The 23347-nt window shown below is 43.3% G+C and overlaps 2 non-coding genes across 2 annotated transcripts; one reads left to right on the forward strand and one right to left on the reverse strand.

Annotated features, from left to right (window-relative positions):
• Window positions 1–14184: 14184 nt before the first annotated feature.
• Window positions 14185–14275, reverse strand: trnar-ucu (transfer RNA arginine (anticodon UCU)). Its single transcript is given in 2 exon segments — window positions 14185–14220; window positions 14239–14275. It is a non-coding gene; the product is annotated as a tRNA-Arg (tRNA).
• Window positions 14276–20625: 6350 nt separating this feature from the next.
• Window positions 20626–20698, forward strand: trnaf-gaa (transfer RNA phenylalanine (anticodon GAA)). Its single transcript has one exon. It is a non-coding gene; the product is annotated as a tRNA-Phe (tRNA).
• Window positions 20699–23347: the final 2649 nt, after the last annotated feature.

Consider the following 23347-nt stretch of genomic DNA (forward strand, 5'->3'; position numbering starts at 1 on the left):
GCTCCCGAAAAAGCTGCTGCACTGTTGCTGTTCAACAGAGAGGTTTGGAAGTGGGTGAAGGGGTGGAGTGATGGTGTGAGTGAGAGGTGCAGTGAGTTGGCCATTCTCAATAGAGTGTCAGGAATGAAGGTCAGAGGAACAGACCAGGCAGGAAACACAGAAAGAGCGAGGAGAAGCTGGTGTGAAAAACAGAGATTAAACAACAGGCTTGTTCAGTTGATTTGGGTCTGGTGTTCAGAATACCCGGAATCTGGGTTCACTTCCCTTCCAACTCAGCGAATTATATCAACATTATGTTCATAAAACCATAGAATGATACCCAAAGAAGGAGACCATTTGGTCCATTGTGTCAGTGCTGTCTCTTTGGTTATGTTATCCAATTAGAACTGCTGCTCAGCTTTTTCCTGTAATCTGTACATTTTTCCTTCCAGTATTTATCCCAATTGCTTTTCAAAGTTACGACTGAATCTGCTTTCAAGTCCTGATCAGACAGTGCATTCCAGATCACAACACATCACTGTATAAAAAAATCATTCCTCATTTCGCCTCTGGTTCTTTTCTCAATTACCTGATAAATACATCCTCTGGTTACTGACCCTTTTGCCACTGGAAACAATTTCTCCTTATTTAACTTATTGAAAACCTTCTTGATGATGTCACATACTAGACTGCCAGTAAAACTGAAGCCCATGGAATAAAAGAGACAATGACAGCATGGATATGAAGTTTGCAGACTGATAGGAACATAGAAGCAGGAGTAGGCCATTCAGCCCATCGAGACCACCCCACCATTCAATATGATGATGACTGATCATCCACTTCAATGCCTTTTTCCCACACTATCTCCATATCCCTTATGTCATTTGTATTTAGAAATCTGTCAATCTCTGCTTTAAACATACTCAATGACTGAGCTTCCACAGCTCTCTGGTGTAGAGAATTCCAAAGATTCACAACCCTCTGAGTAAAGAAATTTCTCCTCGTCTCTGTCCTAAGTGGCTTTCCCCTTCTGTTGAAATTGTGTCCCCTGGTTCTAGATTCCTCAACCGGAGGAAAAACTTCATCTACCCTGTCTATCCCTTTAAATATTTTGTAAGTTTCAATGAGATCACCTCTCATTCTTTGAAACTCTAGAGAATACAGTCCCAGTTTCCCCAATCTCTCTTCATAGGACAGTCCTGCCATCCCGGGAACAGGTCTGGTGAACCTTCATTGCACTCCCTCGATGGCAATGATATCCTTCCTAAGGTCAGGGGACCAAAACTGCACACAGTATTCCAAAGTGCAGTCCAACCAAGGTTATATACAATTGAAGCAATATTTCATTACTCCTGTACTCAAATCGTCTTGTGAGAGAGGCTAACATATCATTCGTCTTCTGAATTGCTTGCTGCACCTGCATGTTAGCTTTCAGTCACTTATTGACAAGGACACCCAGGCCCCTTTGTACATCTACACTTTCTAATCTCTTACCATTTAAGAAATAATCTGCACATCTGTTTCTCCTACCAAAGTGGATAACCTCACATTTTTACACATTATATTCCATGTGCCACTTTCTTGTCCACTCACTAAGTCTGTCCAAATCCCCTTGAAGCTGCTTTGCATCTTTCTCACAACACACATTCCCACCTAGTTTTGTGTCATCTGCGAACTTGGAAATACGACATTTAGTTCCCACCTCCGAATCATTGATATATATTGTGAACAGCTGGGTCACAGTGTGGTGGTGAACAGTTGTATTTCTGTCTGGAGGAAGGTTTACAGTGGGTTCCCCATGGTTCCTCATAACTTCAGTTATGTGCAGACACTGGAAAAGCTGGGGTTGTTCTCCTTGGAGCAGAGCAAGTTCAGAACAACTTTGACAGAGTTAGAATCAAGGAATCAAATGGTTACAGTACAGAAGGAGACCATTCAGTCCATCATGTCCATGACAGCTCTTTGCAAGAGCAAATCAGCGAATTCCACTCCTCTGCCATTTCATTGTAACCCTGCAAATTTTCTCTATTCAGGTGTTTATCCAATTCCCTTTTGAAAGCCACGATTGAATCTGCCTCCAGCACACTCTCAGGCAGTGTATTCCTGATCCAAACCACTCACTCTGTCCCACACCCCTGGTACCATTGCAGAAAATCTCTTCTGTTCATTTCATCCCTCATAAATAATTGAAATGAAATGTTTATTAGGAAATGCACAATATAAAAAAGAGAGAGAAATAAATGCTGAGAAAAATAGAAGTCAATGTTTGGAAGGTAAAAAGAGCAAAATATGTAACTTTTATTCTGGTTGAGTGAGAGGAATATATCACACTCTGGGGCTTTTTAAGAGGATTTACTGATAAACCTGGGATTTGAGAGGAAACTGGTTCATGGTTTACAGAACAAATTCAGTCCCTGGGGTGGAGCCAACAGCTGCACCGTCCAATAACAGACAGGATGGGGACACTGTCTCAGGCCTGGTGAGCTCAGTTGATGAAAGCATGAAACTCTGAATCTCAAGTTTTTGAGTTTGAGCCCCACGGTGGGTGTCTTTTATTTCCTTTTTAGGCTGATTTTACAGCCATTCTCCAGCTCTGAATTCCTCGGCAGAGAGTTCAAGGAGTGTTTGAAATGAGATTCAACAGCAGTATGAGAAAGTCTCTCCTTGATTCAGGACTCTTACCTCTCTGCAGCAACTCGCTGCTGAAGATTGAACTTTATCTCATTTCATTCTCAGCTCATGGTCAGTGTGGACCAATGGGACTTCTGGCTGTCTCCCACTTCACAATCCATCAGTGCTGAGAAATCAATGGGGAATATTACTCACATGTTGTAATGTTTTATAAATACTTGAATGTATTTCACACTGTGTCTAACAGTGTGAATCTCCCCTGGTATATCAGCTCACCAACACTTCAACAGAACATTCACATAATGTGAGCTCTGAGATCTGTTCAGATCCCATTCCCAAGACCTGGAAAGTGGGATTGGGCTGGATCGCTCTTTTTCAGCTGGCACAGACACGATTGCTAAATGGTCTCAGTCTGTGCCATAAATTTTCTCCATTTTCTATGTTCCATGAAGTGAGGTGTGATTGGGAGGGGCAATTCCACCAGGGTTATATTTTCTACCAAAACAATGACACAAGGGATACTTCACTTTTTTATTCATTCATTCGTGCGATGTGGGCATCGCTGGCTAGGCCAGCATTTATTGCCCATGAGAAGGTGGTGGTGAGCTGCCTTCTTGAACCATTGCAGTCCATGTAGGGTAGGTACACCCACAGTGCTGTGAGAAAGGGAGTTCCAGGATTTTGACCCAGCGACAGTGAAGGAACGGCGATATAGTTCCAAGTCAGGATGGTGTGTGGCTTGGAGGGGAACTTGCATGTGGTGGTATCCCCTGTATTTGCTGCCCTTGCCCTTCTAGGTGGGAAAGGTCACTGGTTTGGAAGGTGCTGTCTAAGGAGTTGTGGTGCATTGCTGCAGTGGATTTTGTAGACGGTACACACTCTGCAACTGTGCGTCGATGGTGGAGGGAGTGAATGTTTGCAGATGGGGTGGCAATCAAGCGGGCTGCTTTGTCCTGGCGGTGTTGAGATTCTTGAGTTGGAATTGCACCCATCCAGGCAAGTGGAGAATATTCCATCACACTCTTGACTTGTGCCTTGTGGATGGTGGACAGGCTTTGGGGAGTCAGGAGTCATGGATGAGTGAGAGGAATATATCACACTTTGGGGCTTTTGTAAAAGGATTTATTAATAAACCTGGGATTTGAGAGGAAGCTGCTTCATGGTTTACAGAACAAATTCAGCCCCTGGGGTGGAGCCAACAGCTGCACTGTAATTACTCACCTCAGGATTCCAAGCCTCTGACCTGCTCTTGTAGTCACGTTATTTGTATGGCTACCCATTGTAACCCCCATGATGTTGATAGTGGGGGATTCAGTGATTGTAATGTTATTGAATGTCAAGTGGAGATGGTTAGATTCTCTCTTGTTGGAGATATTCATTGCCTGGCACTTGTGTGGTGCGAATGTTACTTGCCACTTATCATCCCAAGCCTGTGAGACTGAAATAGCTCAGTTGGGAGAGTGTTCGACTGAAGATCCCTGGTTCAATCTGGGGCTTTGGCAGTTCTCATTTATTCTGCATCACCCTTTGGTTTTGACTCTTGAGCTGCACAATTTACACTGAAATTATTTACCCAACTCTGAAGGTTGGATTGGAATAGAGAGATATCAAGGATGGGAAATATTTACATTGTCTGCTTTAGCTTATTCTCTATCTCCGTGTGTCCTTTCCCCCAGTTTTTGACTCTCTCGGGGCCGGGTGAACATTTGATTTGCTGCATTTGTCCCAAACTGAAGCCTTTTCCACATCTCTGGGTGGTCAGACTCGCTCTGTCTGTTTTTGTTGCTCGTGACCATTAACGAGAACAGGCCACGAGTTCAACGTTTATCAGCAAACGGAAGATAATTGGAAAGAATTCTGTGTTACTCCAGATCAGTGACAAAGATACAATGGATGTTATTCAAAATAAATTCCCTTTGACATTTTATGTAAACTTGTTTGCATCCAAAAGTTGGATTTTCAGTGTAACAAAAATGTGTCAAATTATTGACTGACCATGTGACAGCGCACATGGGGATCAAATCCACAGCCTTGTTGTTATCAACACTGCGTCCTAACCAACTGAACTAAGCGGCCTATAGACAGAGCCAGGTATGGGTTTGAGCCGCACGCTGGGCGGTTTGTGTTTTATTTCTCACACTGGGTGACAGAGCGATTGTACAAACAATGGACACATCACATCCCTGAAACATTGTTCTGATATAAAACAGTGTGAAATAAGAACTGAGCATGGAAATGGAACAGAACCAGAAATCAGGACTTTAATCTATTAAAGTTGATCTTGAAATTCAACCATTCACTGAACATTCCAACAGATCGAACTCTCTTCTGAAATAAAATCCAGGAACTTGAGCTGCTGCAAAACACAACTGAGCCTGACGTGATTTAAACACGCAACCTTCTGATCTGGAGTCAGATGCGCTACCGTTGTGCCACATGCTCACAGATAAAGCAAAGTGTTCCATTCCTGACAGATTTACTTCTTGTTTAGATTCAGTGATTGAAATTAATTCAATCCTCATCTGACCTCCACTCTGCAAAGGCCTGCAATCCGACCTGAACCCGACGACCTGTGTCGGGTTCGGGTCATGTCGGGTCGCTCTTCCGGTTCTGGCTTTCGGGCTCGGGTCAGGTTGGGTCAGGTTCAGGTCAGGCTGGGTCCAGGTTGGTCTGAGTCCGTGTCGGACACACACAGTAAGTATTACATTTAACTTTGCTGGGAAGTTGAGTTTAATAAGTATCAAAAGTTGAAAAGCCAACCAAAGCCGGGAGTCCGGGTCATTAAGGAGGGAAACTCTGAGTCTGCGCAGTGAGCAAGTGAGCATCTCTATGACGTCATTGCGCTCATGCTGCAGCTTCCTGTAGATTCGGAATCGGGAGGTAGATAAAGTGAACATTCCGGTGGTCGGGTAAGGCTCGGGTTAGTTTGGGCGTGGGAATAAATGGAGATACTCGGGTCGGGTCAGGCTCGGGTCCAATGTGGTTCTGTCAGGTTCGGGTAGGGTTTTTTTTCATGACCTGAGCAGGCCTTTACCGCTCTGTCAGTTCAGTGCCTTATTTAAACTATTACTTGGAGTTCTGTTTTACAGGGTCTCGGCTGTTTAAGTGTTTCCCAGACCCACTACTCTGATCAATCAGACATTTTGCTGCGAACTGCTGCTGCTACAATTGAAATGTAAAAAAGAATTTCCAGTGACCTGCAACCAATGGACAAATACATTTCAGAAAGATAAAGCTCATTCACCAATCCACAAATGTGTTTTTCTGCTTATATTTATAAACAACTCCTTCTCTCCACTATGAGAACTATACAATCACTACAGTTATTTGAAAGTTAGTATAAGATGTTCCAGTTCAGCAATTTTAAAACTGCAGCAGGTATTTTCCAGAAAACTTCTCTGTTGGAACCTCAGTCCCATTTAGATTGAAAGTGGACAATTAATGTATTCACTTGTTCATTGTGGACAGGTGTCTGACTTCGAATAAATCTCATTAACTTTCAATGAGGTGGCAGTATTTCTGTGCTCCCATTTTACACAGTCTGTCCTGTTCATGCACCATGTTTTTATTCTCCTCTCCCATTCTCCACAGGATACAGATTGCAAGCATCATCAATCTAGCTGTTGAAAAGCATTGGAAGAATCTGGTCACACAGGTATTGAAACATTCATTTTCTGCCATTTTCCAAGTTGGTTGCTTTAAACACAGTACGATGTGCAATCATGTTGAAAAGAGATGCTCTTCAATATCCAATACAAACTGTATTGCAAACCTGACAGACAAACACAGGAGAACAAGTGACTAGTGAACACAAACCTCATGGTGCTCATTTTCAGATTTATTGCAGTCACTTACAAAACAAGTGAAAGAATATTACAGTGAAATGATTTGGAAAGTAGGTGTGACTTTTGTTGGTGCATTTCTTTGCTCTGTTGGGGAAACTTTCTTGCACCTGACTCCTGTTCATGTCTCTGTTTCCTCTATTGAATGAGGAAGGAGGTATTTGATCAGAAATCAACTGGATTGTGTACCTTTGAGAGGGGATTTCTGCACCATCAGGGCTGGAAACAGGAGTGAGTGAAAGACAATGTGTGGAGTTTGATTTTGTACAGAGGGAGAGCAAATCTAACAGGACTGTGAGATATTGGCCTGGATTTTGCAGCCCCAATCGCGGTGAACTCTGAGACTTTCACTGCTATTGAGGGTCTGAACAGCACTGCAACTGCCGGTACATGCACACACTAACACCAGCATCTGGAAGTTGTGGTGGTGAGAAATGTGCTTGGAAGGAGCCTCTGATCATAATCGCACCAGCCCACTCTTTAAAGTGACAGGGACCTGTAGTTCAGCAATTTGGGCTCATTGCCCACAATGTACCCTGATTTTTACCTCGGTTGGATTAAAGCCGGTACCAACAGGCTCAGGGCTGCTCGGGAAGGACTTTTCTGTTGACACAACAGCTCCACTATTCCAGGAAGACACCGGCAGCAGCAGTTGTCAACTTTCAGAGGGAGTTCAGACATTTTAAATGTTGTATTTTATTTCTTAATTGTATGTAACTTTTTAGCATAGCCTGATCAGAGTTCTTAAATTTACATCTGACTTTTCATTAACAAGATTGAAGTGCTTTTAAAAGATCTCTAAATGTATATGACTTTTTATCAAGATTTACTTGGCTTCTTTGTAAAGACTCTTGAGCAAGATTGAAGTGACTTTTAAAAACTACATCTTATCCTTTAAAATCCTGCTTCCATGTAGATGACATTGGAAGATGACTTCAGAATAGCTTAGACTATCTTTCTAACAGGTACTGCAACAGCTTAAGACCTACTTTACTGCAAAAGCTGGTGAATTACCTTCCGGGAGCGGACAGGAGCGGAGCGGAGCAGACCTATATGGACCGATATAAGGAGAACGTTGAGAGCGGAGCCTATAAATCCAATCCGAGGATCGAGGCCCAGTCTCTTACCTTCCAGGAGTGGAGTGGAGCTCTTCCAGTGTGCTGGAGTTTTGAAAAAAAAGAAGCCAACTGTGATGTCAGAGGAGAGCTGCAAGGTGATTGGTTGGTGAGTCACTGCTTTTAGTGCATTTAAATATCTTAAAGAAAAGGGCAAAGTTTTTTTACTTGAAAAAAAAAACCTCTGCTGATAAGATGAGTACTACGAAAGTGTTTTTTTTATTCAGTGTAGCTGATGAAGGACTTTAGATAGTAGTGGGTAGAACAAGGCCCCTGGTGTCATTAGTATTTTTTAATTAAGGGAGTAACTAATTAATCTAAGGGTAAGTCATGGCAGGAGAGCTCAGCCCCGTGATATGCTCCTCCTGCGCTATGTGGGGATTCAGGAACCCTCCCAGTCTCCATGACGACCATGTGTGCAGGAAGTGTATCCAGCTGCAGCGACTGGCTACTCGCATTATGGAGCTGGACCTGCGGGTGGTTTCACTGTGGAGCGTCCCGAAGCTGAGGGCGTCATGGATAGCATGTTTAGTGAGGTGGTCGCACCGTAGGTTATGGATGCACAGGCAGAAAAGGGATGGGTGACCACCAGATGGAATAGTCGGAGCAGGCAGGTAGTGCAGGAGCCCCCTGTGGCCATCCCCCTCTCAAACAGATACACCGCTTTGGTTACTGTTGGGGGGAAGACCTCCCAGGGGAAAAGAGCAACAGCGCGGTCCGTGGCACCACGGAGGGCTCTGCTGCACAGCAGGGGAGGAAAAGGGGTGGAAGAGCTATTGTGATAGGGGATTCTATCATAAGGGGTGCAGATAGGCGTTTCTGTGGCCGCAAACGAGACTCCAGGATGGTATGTTGCCTCCCTAATACTAGGGTCAAGGATGTTTCGGAGCAGCTGCCGGAAATTCTGAAAGGGGAGGGTGTGCAGCCAGAGATCGTGGTCCATATTGGTACGAACGACATAGGCAGGAAGAGAGATGAGGTTCTGCAAAGTGAATATAGGGAGTTAGGCAGAAGTTTAAAGAGCAGGACCTCTAGGGTTGTAATCTCAGGATTACTCCCTGTGACACGTGCTAGTGCGGGTAGGAATAGGAGGATTAGGCAAATGAATGCATTGCTGAAGACTGGCGAAGGCGGGAGGGCTTCAGGTACTTGGATCATTGGGATCTCTTCTGGTGCAGAGGTGACCTGTACAAGAGGGACGGGTTGCATCTGAACTGGAAGGGGACCAATATCCTTGTAGGGAGATTTTACAGTAATACACTGGAGGGTTTAAACTAGTCTTGCAGCGGGGGTGGGACCCAAAGTAGTAGTCTCTCCGATGAGATAGTTGAGGCAAATGGAGAGGTTAAAGCAAGCAAGTCCAGTAGGCAGGCCAGGCAGGGGCAGGACAGGGAGCGTGGAAGGTCTGGTGGGCTAAACTGCATTTACTTTAATGCAAGTATCCTTACAGGTAAGGCAGATGAACTCAGAGCATGGATCGGTACATGGGATTGTGGTATTGTAGCTATTACGGAAACGTGGTTGAGGGATGGGCAGGACTGGCAGCTCAATGTTCCGCGGTACCGATCCTTCTGGCGTGACAGAGGTGGAGGTAAGAGAGGAGGGGGAGTTGCACTATTGATTAGGGAGGACATCACGGCAGTACCTAGAGAGGATATCCCGGGGTGAATGTCCAGTGAGGCCATACTGGTAGAACTTAGAAATAATAAAAGGGTGATCCCTTTGATGGGATTATACTATAGGCCCCCCAATAGTCAGAGGGAAGTGGAGGAGCATATATGTAGGGAAATCACAGATAGGTATAGGAATTATAGGGTTGTAATAGTAGGTGATTTTAACTTCCCTAATATTGACTGGGACTGCCTTAGTGCTAAGGGATCAGATGGGGAAGAATTTGTTAAGTGAGTCCAGGATAGTTTTCTGAAGCAGTACGTGGATGGCCCGACTAGAGAAGGGGCTACACTCGATCTCCTCTTAGGAAATGAGAATGGGCAGGCGGTTGATATGGCAGTGGGGGAGCACTTTGGGACCAGTGACCATAACTCTATTAGCTTCAAGATAGTTATGAAAAAGAATAGGACTGGTCCTCAGGTTGAAGTCCTAAATTGGGGGAAGGCTAATTTCCATGGCATCAGATAGGAACTCTCAAAAGTTGAATGGGAGAGGCTGTTTACAGGTAAAGGGACGTCTGGCAAGTGGGAGGCTTTTCAAAGTGAGATAGGAAGAGTTCAGGGCCAGCATGTTCCTGTTAGAAGGAAGGGCAAGGCTGGCAAGTTTAGGGAACCTTGGTTGACGAGGGATATTGAGGGTCTGGTCAGGACAAAGAAGGAGGCATACGTCAGGTATAGGCAGCTGGGATCGAGCGAGTCCCTCGAGAAGTATAGGGGATATAGGAGTATACTTAAGAAGGAAATTAGGAGGGCGAAAAGGGGCCATGAGATTTCCCTGGCAGATAAGATAAAGGAGAATCCTAAAAGATTCTATAAGTGTATTAAGAGTAAAAGGGTAGCTCGGGAGAGAATAGGTCCCCTTAAGGATCAGTGTGGCAATCTGTGTGTGAAGCCACGCGAAATGGGCGAGGTCTTAAATGAATATTTCTTGTCTGTATTTACCGTGGAGAAGGTCATGGAAGCTAGTGAGTTCAAGGGAGGGAACAGCGATATCCTGCAGCATATCAACATTACAAAGGAGGAGGTGTTGGAGGTTTTGAAGCGCATTAAGGTGGATAAATCCCCAGGGCCTGATCAGATGTATCCTAGGATGCTATGGGAAGCAAGGGAGGAGATTGCTGGGGCGCTGGCAGAGATTTTTGTATCATCGTTAGCCACGGGTGAGGTACCGGAAGACTGGAGGATAGCTAATTTGTTAATTAATAAATTAAATAACAAATCATGTCACCTCTTTCTCTTCTAAACTCTGGCGGAGACAAGCCCAGCTTGTCCAATATTTCCTCGTAAGACAGCCCACCCATTCCATGTATTAGTCTCGTAAACTTTCTCTGTACTACCTCCAATGCATTTACATCCTTCCGCAAATAAGGAGACCAGTACAGTACTCAGTACTGCAGAAGAGGTCTCACCAATGTCCTGTATAGCGGAAGCATAACCTCCCTACTATTGTATTCAATTCCCATGGTGATAAATGATAACATTCTATTAGCTTTCCTAATTACGTGCTGGACCTGCATACTAACCTTTTGCAATTCATGCCCTCGGACACCCAGATCCCTCTGCATCTCAGAGCTCTGCAATCTCTCACCATTTAGATAATATGCTTTTTTATTCTTCCTGCCATAGTGGACAATTTCCGACTTTCCCACATTATACTCCATTTGCCAGGTCTTTGCCCAATCACTTAACCTATCTATATCCCTTTGTAGCCCCCTTATGTCCTCTTCACAACCTACTTTCCTACCTATCTTTGTGATCAGCAAATTTAGCAACAATACCTTCGGTCCCTTCATCTAAGTCATTTATATAAATTGTAAAAAGTTGAGGCCCCAGCACAGATCCCTGTGGCACACCACTCGTTACTTCTTGCCAACCAGAAAATGACCCATTTATGCTGACTCTCTGTTTCCTGTCAGCTAGCCAATCTTCTATCCATGCCAATATGTTACCCCCGACACCATGAGCTTTTATTTTCTGCAATAACCTTTGATATGGCACCTTATCCTTCTGGAAATCGAAATACAATACATCCACTGGTTCCCCTTTATCCACAGCACATGTAACTCCCTCAAAGAACTCCAATAAATTGGTTAAACATGATTTCCCTTTCAAAAAACCATGTTGACTCTGCCTGATTACCTTAATTTTTTCTAAATGCCCTGCTATAACATCTTCAGTAATCGCTCCTAACATTTTCCCTAAGACAGATGTTAAGCTAACTGGCCTGTCGTTTCCTGCTTTCTGTCTCCCTCCCTTTTTGAATAAATGAATTACATTCGCTACTTTCCAATCTAACAGAACCTTCCCGAAGCGAGGGAAATTTGGAATATTAAAACCAGCGCATCAACTATCTCACTAGCCAATTCAGGACCTGGCGACTTGTCAACCCGCAGCTCCAACAATTTGTTTAGTACCACTTCCCTGGTGATTGTAATTTTCTTGAGTTCCTCCATCCCTTCAATTTCCTGATATACGGCTAATACTGGGATGTTATTTGTATCCTCAATAGTGAAGACCGATGCAAAGTATCTGTTCAATTCATCTGCCATCTCTTAATTATCCATTATTAATTCCCCAGACACACTTTCTATTGGACCAACAGTCGCTTTGTTAACTCTTTTCTTTTTAAAATATCTATCGAAACTCTTACTAGTTGTCTTGAAATTTCTTGCGAGCTTTCTCTCATACTCTAATTTTACCTTCCTTCTCAATCTTTTAGTCATTCTTTGCTGTTTTTTTAATATTCTGTCCAATCTTCTGACCTGCCTCCCACCTTTGCACAATTATAGGCTTTTTCTATAAGTTTGATAGTATCTTTAACTGTTTTCGTGAACCATGGATGGTGAGTCCCACCTTTGGAACTTTTCTTTCTCGTTGAAATGTATCTATTCTGTGTATTCTGAAATATCCCCTTAAATGTCTGCCACTGCATCTCTATTGACTTATCCCTTAACCTAATTTGCCAGTTCACTTTAGCTAGCTCTGCTTTCATGACCTTATAATTGCCCTTATTTACATTTAAAATACTAGTCTGGGACCCACTTTCCTCTGCCTCAAACTGAATGTAAAATTCAATCATATTATAATCGCTACTACCTAGGGGCACCTTAACTATGAGGTCATTAATTAATCCTATCTCGTTGCACAATGCCAGGTCTAGTATAGCCTGTTCTCTGGTTGGCTCCAGAATGTATTGTTCCAAGAAATTATCCCCAAAACATTCTATGTATTCCTCATCTATTCTACCTCTGCCCATCTGAATTTTCCAATCTATATGTAGATTAAAATCCCCCATAATTATCACAGTACCTTTCTGACAAGCTGCCATTATTTCTCCCTTTATATCCCATCTGACAGTGTGGTTAATGTTAGGTGGCCTGTACACCACTCTCACAAGTGACTTCTTGCCTTTATGATTTCTCATTTGTACCCAAACTGCTTCTACATCGTGATCTCCTGAACTTAGGTCATCCCTCTCTATTACGCTAATACCATCATTAATTAACAGAGCTACCCCGCCACCTTTTCCAAGCTTCCTGTCCTTCCAAAATGCCATGTCACCTCCAATATTCACATCCCAATCTATGTCGCCCTGCAGCCATGTCTCTGTAATGACTATCAGATCGTACTTATTTATTCTATTTGTGCTCTCAGTTCATCTGTTTTGTTTCGAATGCTCCATGCATTCAGATACAGAGCATTTAGTTTTGTCCTTTTATTATTTTTGTCACCTCTAGCCTTATCTGTCGATTTACTCTTAGATTTGTACATTCTGTCCCTTCCTGTCTCGGTCTCTTTATCATTTCCCATATTTATACCTTTCTCTCTTGCCTTGTCTCTTCTCCTTGATTCTCCATATCTTCCCAAATTTGATCCCTTGCCCCCACTATTCAGTTTAACACCGTCTCTACTTCTCTAGTTATTTGGCTCGCTAGAACACCGGCACCAGCACGGTTCAGGTGTAGACCGTCCCAACGGTACAGCCACCTCTTTCGCCAGCACTGGTGCCAACGACCCATGAACCAGAACCCACTACTACCACACCAGTCTTTCAGCCGCACATTACTTTCTCTAATCTTATTTGTCCTATGCCAATTTGCACATGGCTCAGGTAATAATCCAGAGATGATTAACTTTGAGGTTCTGCTTCTTAATTTGGTGCCTAGTTCCTCATACTGACTTTGCAGAACCTCTATGCTTGTCCTGCCTATGTCTTTGGTACCGACATGGACCACGACGACTGGCTCCTCCCCCTCCCATTGTATGTTTCGCTCCAGCCCTGAGCAGATGTCCTGAATCCTGGCACCGGCAGGCAACACAGCCGTCTGGACTCTTGCTTTTGCTGCAGAGAACAGAGTCAATCCACCTTACTATACTGTCCCCTACTACCACTACATTCCTTTTTTCTCCCTCTTTGAGCCGCAAACACTTACTGCAGACGTGTTCGCCCTGGATCACACTGGCATCCAGGAACTCCCACATGCTGCAGCTGTGACACATCACCTGTCCTGTCATCCTGAACGTGTTTCAATTAACTACTTAAATATTTTATTCAATTATTCATTTCATTGCATATTTTATTAAACTTACCACTAGTTTGTTTACTATTTTAAACGTTAGGACTAAAATGGATCTTAATCACTTACCAGATGCACATCAAGCAGGTCGGTTCTTCCAAACCAATCAGCTACCTGCTTGCCTGTGATGTCACAGCTTACCAGATCCTCACCAAACAGCTCCTTCCACTGCACCGAATAAAGAACCAAATCCTGTGTCCTCACCCCAGCAGCTCTCTGTTTCCCTGCTCTCACTCTCCATTGTGACGTCACTCCTCGATTTTTTTTCCCCTGCTCTGCTCCTCTCTCTCGCTCTGTCTCCGAGTCTGTGCTTTTGGCGCATTTCTTCATTTGTTGTTCCGTTGTGCTCCTCTGTTTCTGGTCCAAAATCTGACTCTGGTGGGACTTGAACCCACAACCTTTGAATATCGTCTCAATCATTATTTAGAAATCCAACACGCTATCCATTGCGCCACAGAGCCTCACATATCTTTATTAACATCACTAAGGCCTTTGATCTTGTCAGCAGAGACGGCCTCTTCAAACTGCAATGGAACATCGGCTGCCCTCCTGACCTCTTGGGCATCATCTCTTCTTTCCACGAGAACATGCACAGTTCCATCAGTTACAATGGAGCAACATCAGACGCTTTCAAGATCAGCAGTGGGGTAAAGCAGGGCTGCGCGCTGGCGCCAACTCTCTTAGGAACAGAGGAACATCGGAGTAAGCTATTCAGCCCGTCGAGCCTGCTCTGTCATTCAATTCGATAATGGCTGATCACCTACCTCAAAGCCCCTTTCCCATGCTATCCCCATATCCCTTGATGTCATGAGTATCAAGATTTCTATCAATTTCTGTCTTGAACATGCTCAATGATTGAGCTGCCACAGCCCTCTGGGGCACAGTATTCCAATGATTCACCACCGTCTGAGTGAAGAAATTCCACCCATCTCAGTTTTAAATGGCCTACTCCTTATTTTGAGACGATGTCCTTTGGTTTTAGACTCACCAACCAGGGCAAACATCCTGTCTACATCCACACTGTCACGCCCTGTAATAATTTTGTCAGTTTCAATCAGATCACCTCTCATTCTTCGAAACTTTAAGGAATACAGGCCCAGTTTCCTCATAAGACAATCCCACCATCCCAGGGATTAGTCTGGTGACATAAAAACAAGAAATGCTGGAACCACTCAGCAGGTCTGGCAGCATCTGTGAAAAGAGAAGCAGAGTTAACGTTTCAGGTCAGTGACCCATCTTCGGAACTGACATATATTAGAAAAGTCACAGGTTATAAGCAAGTGGGGTGGGGGTGGGGCAAGAGATAACAAAGGAGAAGGTGTAGATTGGACAAGGCCACATAGCTGACCAAAAGGTCATGCAGCAAAGGCAAACAATATGTTAATGGTGTGTTGAAAGACAAAGCATTAGTACAGATTAGGTGTTAATGGACTGAATATTGAACAGCAGGAAGTACAAACCTGAAAAAAACAGTAGGTAAGCAAACTGAACAAACTGAGATGAAATGAAATAAATGCAAATAAAAGATTAGTCTGTTGACCCTCTGTTTCACCCCCTCTATGGCAAATGTATCCTTCATAAGATGAGGAGACTAAACTGTACACAATACTCCAGTGCGGATTCACCAAGGCTCTACACAATTGCAGCAAGACATCTTTACTCCTGTACTCATGACCCCTCGTGTGGGTACAACATACCATTTGCCTTCCTAATTGATTGTTGCACCTGCACAAGAGCTTTTAGTGTCTCAGGAACAAGGACACCCAGGTCCCTTTGGACATCGACACTTCCCAACCTCTCACCATTTAAGAAATACTCTGACTTTCTGTTTATTCTACCAAAGTGAATAACTTCACACTTATTCACATTATATTCCATGTTCTTGCCCATTCATTTAGCCTCTCCAGGTCCCCTGGAAGCCTCTCTGCATCCTCCTCACAACTCACACTTCACCAAGCTTTGTGTCATCTGCAAACTTGGAAATATTACATTTAATCCCCACATCCAAATCATTTATATAGGTTGTTAACAGCTCTGGCTCCAACACTGATCCTTGCAGTACCCCAATAGTAACAGCCTGCCATCCTGAGAAGGACCCGTTATTCCTGCTCTCTGTTTTCGGTCTGTTAACCAATTCTCAATCCATATCAGTATATTATCCCCAAGCCTATGTGCTCTAATTTTGTTTACTCACCTCCTGTGTGGGACCTTACCAAAGGAAAATACAAATACCACACATCCACTGGTTCTCCTTTATCTGTTCTTTAGGTAACACCCTCAAAAATCTCAACAGGTTTTTCAAACCTGTTTTCCTTTTCATAAATCTATGTTGACTCTGCCCAATCATGTCATCATTTTCGAACTGTCTAGTTATCACATCCTTTATAATTGGCATATTCTTCTCCATGCTGCTATTGTCCACTTTCAATTACTCACTTATAGGTGTTCACCTGCACATCAGAGCTGACGACAAGCTGTTCAACTTGGCAAGACTGTGCGCCAAGACCAAAGTGGGTAAATTCCTAGTCTGTGAGTTGCTATTTGCTGATGATGCTGTGCTGACATCCCATAATGAAGTTCAGTCACAGCAGCTTGTAGGTCGGTTCTCCCTGGCCTGCAAAGTGTTTGGACTGACAATCAGCATCAGGAAGATGAAAGTTCCGGGCCAGGACGTAGAGACTCCACTTTCCATCAACATCGACAACCTCACTTTGGAGGTTGTCAACAGCTTCACATACCTTCAATCAACAATCACCAGCAATCTGGCCCTTGATGCTGAAATCAGCACCAGGATTGCCAATGCTGCAGCTGTCATGTCAAAGTTGAGAAGACAAGTGTGAACCGACAGCAAATTGACCGAAAATACAAAGCTCCACGTGTACCAGGCTTGTGTTCTCAGCACCCTCCTTTATAGTAGAGAAGCATCAACAACTTATACAAGCCAAAAAAAGCGGCTGAACAGCTTCCACCTCCACTGCCTCAGATGGATACTGGGCATCTCCTGGCAGGACAGAGTGCCGAATGCGGAAGTACACCAGCGTGCAGGGATCCGCAGCATGTTTGCCCTCTTGAGTCAGCGGTGACTCTGTTGACTGGGCCAAATGGATGACCGTCACATTGACAAATACATGCTCTTTGGTGAGCTTGCTATCAGCATGAGATCAACAGGTCAGGGGAAAAGATCAAGTCCTTTGGAGAGGTTTGAGTTAATTCAGGAGAGTGGGCATGGATTTATCAATGGGAGTTCATGCTTGACGAATCTAACTGCATTTGTTGATAAACTATCTGAGAATACTGATGAAGGGAATGCAGTGGATGTTGTTTATATGGATATTACGAAAGCATTTTATAAAGTACCACATAAAAGGGTGGTTAACAAAATTGGGGTTCATGGATTAGGAGGGTCAGTGTCCATTTGGATAGTAAATTGTTTTAAAGACTGAAAACAGCGAGTCATATTAAATGGTTCTTGGTCAGACCGGAGGATAGTCGACAGTGCTGTTCCCCAAGGGTCAGTGCTAGAACCACTGCTTTTTTTGCTAAAGGTAAGTGACTTGGATCTTGGAATACAGAGTAGAATCTCAAAATATGCCGATGACACCAAACTTGGAGAAGTGGCAAACAGTGAAGATGATATGAACTGCCTGCAACAGGACAGTGATAGGCTAGCAGAATGGGCAGACAGGTGGCAGATGGAATTTAATAGTGACAAGTGTGAGGTGATGTATTTTGGCATAAGGAATAGGGAGGGGCAATATATACTTAATGGCACAGTTATAAAGAGTGTGTTGGAATAGATGGACTTGGGGTTCATGTGCACCGATCTTTGAAGGTGGCAAGACATATTGCGAGAGTGGTTAGCAAAGCATATGGGATCTTGGGCTTTATAAATAGAGGCATTGAGTACAAAAGCAGGGAAGTTATGCTGAACCATTATAAAACTCTGGTTAGGCCCCAATTGGAGTGTTGCTTCCAGTTCTGCTCAGCAGACTTTAGAAAGAATGTGAGGGTCCTTGAGAGGATGCAGAGGCGATTTACCAGAATGGTTCCAAGGATGGGAGATTTTAGTTACAAGGTTAGGTTGGAAAAGCTAGGATTATTCTGCCTATATCAAAGGAGATTGAGTGGAGAATTGATAGAGGTGTATAACACCTCTAGAGAACAGGCCATCCTGGACTGGGTATTGTGTAATGAGAAAGGATTAGTTAACAATCTTGTTGTGTGGGGTCCCTTGGGGAAGTGCGCCCATAATATGATAGAATTCTTCATTAAGATGGAGAGTGAGAGAGTTGATTCCGAGACTCGGGTCCTGAATCTAAACAAAGGAAACTATGAAGGTATGAGGCGGGAGTTGGCGATGATAGATTGGGGAACGTTACTTAAAGGGTTGACAGTGGATAGGCAATGGCTAGCATTTAAAGAGCGCATGGATGAATTACAACAATTGTTCATTCCTGTCTGTGCAAAAGTAAAACAGGAAGGGTGGCTCAACTGTGGCTTTCAAAAGAAATTAAGGAAAGTATTAGATCCAAGGAGGAGAAATATAAAATGGTCAGAACAAGCAGCAAACCTGAAGATTGTGAGCAGTTTGGAATTTAGCAGAGGATGACAAAAGGATTGATTAAGAAGGGGGAAATAGAGTATGAGAGTAAGCTAGCAGAGAACATAAAAACTGACTGTAAAAGCTTCTGTAGATAGGTGTAGAGAAAAAGATTAGTGAAGACAAATGTGGGTCCCTTACAGTCAGAAACGGGGGAATTTATAATGAGGAACAAAGAAATGGCAGACCAATTAAATACATACTTTGGTTCTGTCTTCACAAAGGACGATACAAATTACCTCCCAGAAATGTTGGGGAACATAGGGTCTAATGAGAAGGAGGAACTGTATGAAATCTGTATTAGTAGGGAATGTTTGGGAAATTGATGGGATTGAAGGCCGATAAATCCCCAAGGCCTGACAATCTACATCCCAGAGTACTTAAGGAGGTGGCCCTTGAAATAGCAGATGCATTTCTGGTCTTTTTTCAAAATTCGGTAGACTCTGGAACAGTTCAAATGGATTGGACGGTAGTTAATGTAACTCCACTATTTAAAAAAAGAGGCAGAAAGAAAACAGCGAATTATATACCGGTTAGCCTGACATCAGTCGTGGGGAAAATGCTGGAGTCCATTATAAAAGATGTAATAGCAGAGTGCAATAATAACTCGTCTCCACTCCTAGTATTTCTAAATCCTACACATTCACTATAATGTGAACAATTATTTCCTGTTGTGTCTCTCTCAGATTTGTAAACTTCACTGTATTGGAGTGAGGTGACATCTACTGGCGGGAAGCAAGAACTGCAATCAAGCAGCAGAAACTCCACAGTCTGTCAGGGTTCAAGAAACATTGCAATGTGAGGATACAGCGAAGTGGTTTGATTGGGTAGATGGAGACGTGATTCCACTTGTGGTGGTGTCTGAAGCAAAGGCCAGAAATACAAAATTGCCATTAATAAAAGAAATGAGGAATTCATGAAAAATGTAGTAACGTAGTGAATGGTTAGAATGTGAATAGAATAGAAAGTGAGATTGGATGGACAGAAGCAGTCTGAAAGGATGGCTGAAACAAAAGGTGAGTGCCGTGAAACGTTAACTGTGTTTCTCTCAGCACAGATGCTGCCAGAGCTGCTGAACATTTCCAGCACTTTCTGTTTTTATTTCAGCATTTGCAGGATGTTGCTTTGATCTGAAAAAAAAATGGATGATTGGCTGGGGGGTTCCATTGAAATTCCACAGCAGCTAAAGCAAACTGACTAGTCAGTGGCTCGTTGGTCTAGGGGTATGATTCTTGCTTAGAGAATGTGGTTCATTAACATGTAAGAAATCCAGGGTTTTAATCCTCGATGAGCCCTGGCCTGCTGACATTTTCAGATTAAGGTTATCTATTGGTTTCAGCCTTGCAGAAGGTGGAATTGACTTCCATGCGGAGCTGGCTTGTGGACCAGACAACTGGATTCAAAGAGCTTGTCGACAAAATTGTAATTAACTAAATGTACAGATAGCCAAGTGGGAATATAAAGTTGTTGCTGTCATTGTGACCTGATTCCAAAAACAACAGGGCTGGGTTCTGGACTGGAATGGAATGGAATTCTTCAGTGTTTCTGTTGTTTGGCTTGCATTGACTCATCGATTTTCTTGTTTTTCACTTTGTCGATCCCTTTGAATAATTGTGGATCCTTCTTCAGGGTGTCTTCTTTCACCAGGTAGTTCTGACCTCTGATGATGTTGATCGTAATCAGCTTCAATTCGCTGATAGTTCTGGAACTGAGCAGATTTCCTTTGCTTGAGTCTACAACATGGAACTCAGTCTGACATGTGGACCCATGGGAGGATTTGAATGCCATCCCTGCGTTGGAGTTGCATCCATCCAATAAGAGACCGAGGAGAAGTGACAGTTCTGTCAGTCGAATATGAGACTTTTAATGGCAGGGTTGTGAGTTTGAGTGCCATTCTGTTTTTCCCTTTTTTAAGGCTTCATGAGCAGAGAGTACAGGGAGTGTTTGAAATGAGCAAGTCTCGCTTTGATTCAGGACTCTTGCCTCTCAGCAGCATCTCACTATGAAAGATTGAATTTGATCTCATTTCATTCTCAGCTCGGGGTCTGTGCGGCTCAGTGGCACTTCTGGCTGTCTCCCGCTTCACAATCCATCAGGACTGAGAAAGCAATGGGGAATATTACTCACATGTTGTGTTATTTAATTTTTTGGAAAACTTGAATGTATGTATTTTCTTCCAAAACAAGGACACCAAGCCACTGTTAATGTAGAGCTGAAATAGCTCAGTTGGGAGAGTGTAAGACTGAAAATCTAAAGGTCCCTGGTTCAATCCCGGGTTTCAGCAATTTTGCTTCCTTATGCGTCCCTTGCCTTGGTTCTGATTTTCCAGTTGCACAATTTACTTTGAGATTATTTCCCAAGCACCAGTGGATTGAATTTGAGAAACAACACAGAGTCATTTACAACATAGAAGGTGGTCATTTGGCTTATCACGTCCATGCTGGCTCTCCGCGGAGCAATCTAATCAGTTCCACTCACCAGCTCGATCCCTTTCCTCCTGCAAGTTTCTTTCCTTCAAGTATCCATCCAATTGCCTTTTCAAATCATTGATTGTCTCTGCTTCCACCACACTCGTGGGCCAAGACATTACCACCCACAACATAAAAAATTCCACCTCATCAAGGATGGGAAATACTTACATCTTCTATATTTGCTTATTCTCTATTTCTATGAGAATAGACTGGCAGTCAACATGAAAGGAAACCCAAAAATCTTCGAGCAGCATGTAAATGATAAGTGGGTAGTAAGAGGTTGAGTCGGGCCTATTAGGGACAAAAAGGATAATATAAGCTTAGAGGTGCAGGGCAATGTTAATCTACTTCATGAGTACTTTGCATCAGTGATCACTAAGGAAGTGGAATTTGACAAAATATCAGTTGAAGTGAAGAAAGTAGTGGCAATGGAGACAGTACAAATTAGGATAGGGACGTACTAAAAAGGCTGGCTGTGCTTAGGGTAGATAAATCACCTGGTCTGGATGGCTCACATCCCAGGTTGCGAAAGGAAATGCGGATGCAGATAACAGAAGGGCTTGCTATAATATTCCAATCTTCCCTGGATACGGGGGAGGTGCCAGAGGATTAAACAGTGGCAAATGCGACACCCTTATTCAAGAAAGGGTGTAAGGACACTCCGGCTAACTACAGGCTAGTTAGATTAACAGCAGCGGTGGGTAAGGTTTTAGAAAGAATAATCAGGGTAAAAAATCAACAGTCACTTGGAGAGGTTTGAGTTAATTAAGTAGAGTGAGCATGGATTTATAAATGGGAGTTCATGCTTGACTAATCTAACTGCATTTTTTGATGAACTAACAGAGCAGCTTGATGAAGGGAATGCAGTGGATGTTGTTTATATGGATTTTAAGGAAGCGTTTGACAAGGTACCACATAAAAGTGGGGTTTACAAAATTGAGGTTCGTGGTATAGCCGGGTCAGTGTCCAATTGGATAGAAAATTGGTTTAAGGACGGAAAACAGGGAGTTTTATGAAATGATTCTTTGTCAGACTGGAGGATAGTCGACAGAGGTGTTCCCCAAGGGTCAGTGCTAGAACCACTGCTTTTTTTGCTAAAGATAAATGACTTGGATCTTGGAATATTGAGTAGAATCTCAAAATATCCCGATGACACCAAACTTGGAGGAGTGGCAAACAGTGAGGATGATATGAACTGCCTGCAACAGGACAATGATAGGCTAGCAGAATGGGCAGACAGGTGGCAGATGGAATTTAATAGTGACAAGTGTGAGGTGATGTATTTTGGCATAAGGAATAGGGAGAGGAAATATTTACTTAATGGCACAGTTCTAAAGTGTGTGTTGGAATAGAGGGACTTGGGGTTCATGTGCATCAATCTTTGAATGTGGCAAGACATATTGCGAGAGTGGTTAGCAAAGCATATCGGATCTTGGGCTTGAAAAAAAGAGGCATTGAGTACAAAGCAGGGAAGTTATGCTGAACCATTATAAAGCTCTGGTTAGGCCCCAGTTGGCGTGTTGCTTCCAGTTTTGCTTACCACACTTAAGAAAGAATGTGAGCGTCCTTGAGAGGATGCAGAGGAAATTCACCAGAATGGATCCAGGGATGGAGGATTTTAGTTACAAGGTTAGGTTGGAAAAGCTAGGGTTGTTCTCCCTGCATCAAAGGAGAGTGAGGGGAGAATTGATAGATGTGTTTTCGGCTATGAGAGTTTTAAATAAATTGGCAAGGAAACATTGTTCCCGTTAACTATTGGTACAAGGACTAGGGGACACAGATTGAAGGTTTTGGACAGGAGATACAGGGGGAATGTGCGCAAGAACTTTTTTACACTGATTGGTGATGATCTGTAACTCGCTGCCCACGAGGGCGGTGGAAATGGAGACAATCGAGGATTACAAAAGGAATTTGAATGGGCACTTGAAGGAAATAATTTTACAGGGCTATGGGGATCGAGCAGACAAGTAATAACTCGTCTCCACTCCTAGTATTTCTAAATCCCACACATTCACGATAATGTGAACAATTCTTTCCTGTTGTGTCTCTCTCAGATTTGTAAACTTCACTGTATTGGAGTGAAGTGACATCTACTGGCAAGAAACAAGAACTGCCGTGATGAGATCAGCCATGATTGTATTGAATGGCAGAGCAGGCTCGAGTGGCTGACTTGCCGACTCCGGCTCCTCGTTCTTATGTTCATAGAATCATACAGCACAGAAGGAGGCCATTCGGCCCCATTGTGCCTCTGCTGACTCTCTGACAAAAAGATGCAATTAGTCCAACCCCCTGCCTATTTCCCCATAATCCTGGAGAATTTCACTTTGAAATATTTGTCCAATTCCTTTATGAAAGTTATAATTGAATCTGTTTCCACCACCCTGTCAGACAATTCATTCCAAATACGAATCAGTTACTGGGTAAAAAGATCTCTCCTCACCTCCCCTTGACATTTTTGGCCA

Source organism: Heterodontus francisci, unplaced genomic scaffold, assembly GCF_036365525.1.
Source record: "Heterodontus francisci isolate sHetFra1 unplaced genomic scaffold, sHetFra1.hap1 HAP1_SCAFFOLD_59, whole genome shotgun sequence".
In the NCBI taxonomy this organism is placed as follows: domain Eukaryota; kingdom Metazoa; phylum Chordata; class Chondrichthyes; order Heterodontiformes; family Heterodontidae; genus Heterodontus; species Heterodontus francisci.